The sequence below is a fragment of the Apium graveolens genome, chromosome 11 (assembly GCF_009905375.1).
Source record: "Apium graveolens cultivar Ventura chromosome 11, ASM990537v1, whole genome shotgun sequence".
NCBI lineage: Eukaryota > Viridiplantae > Streptophyta > Magnoliopsida > Apiales > Apiaceae > Apium > Apium graveolens.
The window spans coordinates 103338440-103341755 of record NC_133657.1 but is presented as its reverse complement, the minus strand read 5'-3'; positions in this window follow the sequence as shown (position 1 = coordinate 103341755).

Below are 3316 nucleotides of genomic sequence, written 5' to 3'. Positions count from 1 at the left end.
ACTCTGGCAGAACAACTCAGAATTTGTTGAGTAGTTGAAATTGGAAAGAGGGCTTAGGTTATGGAGATGATAAGAATGATAAGGGAACTATAGAAATTGAGCCTATAGTTGTTAAACAAAAGCCCAAGGTAAATCCTGTTAAGTTTGTAGCTGTAAAGTTTGATATTGATAAATCAGAAGTTAAAGAGAAATTAACTTCTGACAAACTAAAACAGGATAGCCAACTGAAGTTAACATAGGCTTAATGACAAAGAAGCAGCTTAAACATAAGCTGAAAGATGTTAAGAATGTAAACAAGGTAAAGCCACCTAGGAAAAATAGGAATAGAAAGGAAGGTGTGAATAAAAGCAATGATTATAAGCCTGTTCCTAATGCTCCTAGAAAGAAATGTTATGACTGTGGAAATTCTAACCATCTGGCTTCTTTTTACAGGAAGAATAAGAACATAAACTCCTTACCTTCAAAGTCAGGAGTTAAGAGTCAGTCTGTTAGATATAGGCCACAAAATCCTTGTTTTTATTGTGGTAGTTTATGGAATTCCATTTATACTTGTAAGAAATATCATAGTTTGTACTATGATTATTATCAAATAAAACCTTCTTTAAAGAAAGTTAGCATTGTTCCTTCTAGTGTAAGTTCTGATGCAAAGTCTGATAATGTAAATTCTGATAAGAAAACTGTTAACATAAACTCTGATGCTAAATCCGCTGCAAATGTTAACAAACTTAATAAGGCCAAAGGATCCAAGCAAGTCTGGGTCCTTAAAACTAATCATTAGTGGTCTTTGTGATTGCAGGGCAACAGGAAAAACATCCTAGTTCTTGACGGTGGATGTTCATGACATATGACTGGAAATAAAGCCCTGCTATCAGACTTTGTGGAGAAAGCTGGCCCAGGTGTTTCTTATGGAGATGGCAACATTGGAAAAACTCTGGGATATGGCAATATCAATCTTGGGAATGTCATTATTGAAAAAGTAGCTCTGGTCTCAGGACTTAAACACAATCTGCTGAGTGTAAGTCAAATCTGTGACAGAGGTTATCATGTAGATTTCTTTGAAGAACACTGTGAAGTTGTAAGCAAATCTATAGGCAAAGTTGTTCTGAAAGGATACAGGCATGGTAACATTTATGAAGCCAAGCTTGCAACAAGTACTGATGGTTCTACAATCTATCTGTTGAGTAGAGTATCAATTGAAGAAAGATGGGATTGGCACAAGAAACTCTCTCATTTAAATTTTAACAATATAAATGAACTAGTCAAGAAAGATCTTGTGAGAGGACTACCAAAATCAGTATTTGCTCCTGATGGTCTTTGTGATTCATGTCATAAGGCAAAACAAAGAAAATCTTCTTTCAAGAGCAAGACTGAATCATCAATTCTTGAGCCTTATCACCTACTACATGTTGATATATTTGGTCCAATAAATGTCATGTCTATTGCAAAGAAGAAATATGTTATGGTCATAGGGATGAGTTTACCAGATAAACATGGGTGTATTTCTTGTACACAAAAAGTGAAACTGCATCTATCTTGATTGATCATGTCAAACAACTGGATAAATTGGTCAAAGACTCTGTGAAAATCATAAGGAGTGATAATGGCACTGAGTTTAAGAATTTGATTATAGAAGAGTTCTGCAAAAACCATGGAATAAAGCAGGAATTTTCTGCTCCTGGAACTCCACAGCAAAATAGAGTTATTGAAAGAAAGAATAGAACTCTTATTGAAGCTGCACGAACTATGCTTGATAAAGCAAAGTTACCAACCTACTTTTGGGCTGAAGCTGTGCAGACTACTTGTTTTACTCAGAATTCTACACTTATCAACAAGCATGGAAAAACACCATATGAGATGGTGAAGAAAAAGAAGTCAAATCTGAAGTATTTTCATGTATTTGGATGCAAGTGTTTTGTTCTTAAGACTCATCCTGAACAGCTATCCAAATTTGATCTAAAAGCTTATGAAGGAATTTTTGTTGGATATTCACTTTCCACAAAAGCCTTTAGAGTCTACAATTTAAGAACAAAGGTAGTCATAGAATCTATCAATGTCTCTTTTGATGATAAGAAGATTACTGGAGTTGAAGATTTCAATGATCATCATCAGCTGAGATTCAAAAATAAAGTTTTAAATTCTGATTCTATAAATCCTGACACTTTAAATCCTGATACTGCAAATTCTGATGGATTAAACTCTGATGTTATTGAAACTGTGGTGACTACGCCAAAGGAAAATGCACCTGTGCTAGGGGAGCATACTGAAGATCCAACCACATCTCAAGAAGCATTAGAATCTACAACAGGCTCTTCAAGTTCTGATTCATCAAGTTCTGATGGGCCAAGTTTTGATAATTCTGGAGACTCATGTTCTGATATTTCTGGAAACTCAAATTCTGAAGGATCCTGTTACAACCGGAATTTTCGTGTAATACTATTTGTAAATTTGGTGCAATTTTAAAACCGAATGCCAATATATTCAACTATTGTATGCTTGTGTGAATGCGAATTTCTGCGTCTTAAATTTGCGTTATGTGGTATATGATTTTTCAAAGCAAAAGTTTATTTATTTCTTTTATTTTTGATTTATAAGGAATATTTTAAACCTTGAATAAATTTCTTTTTAAAAAGTTATTTTGTTCACAAATTTCAAAAGTGGTTTTATAAAATTTCAAAAAATCTAAGTTATTTTATGGTATAAATTTTATAATTTTTAAACTTGTATTTTATTTTATAAAAATAAATCTTTATAAATTTTAGTTGTCATAATTAGCAAATTACATGGTTGTCCTTGCATGCAAATCCTTTTCTATTCAATTTAAAGGGCTAAAAATGCAATTCCAACCCCACTAACTCTTATTTTACTAGCCAAATTCCTTCTTTGCCCTTGCATGCAAAATGATCCAAGTATAATTGGAAGGTTAGTCTTATCAATTCTCATTCCCACTCACATTTTGTCAAATCCAAAAACCATAAAACAAGCAAATGGCATGATCATTCACTCCACTCACACCACACTTTCTCCTCCCTCCCTCCTCCCTCTCTCACTCTCGGCCCTCCTCCCCCTCACTCTCGGGTTTTAGCCGAGACCAACCTCCTCCCCATTTTCTTCATTCCTCAACCAAGCTCCCACCTTCTATACAAGTAAATACTACTTCCCATATCATGATCACATATATTTCAAGGAGTTTTGAGTAAAAAGTTTAAGTTTTAAGGTTGCATGTCAAGGTTTTAGTTGAAACTCAAAGTACAACCTTGATTCTTATGGATTTAAGGTTGTTTTTGAGAGGACTACAAGGAATGGTGAAGTGCCAAGT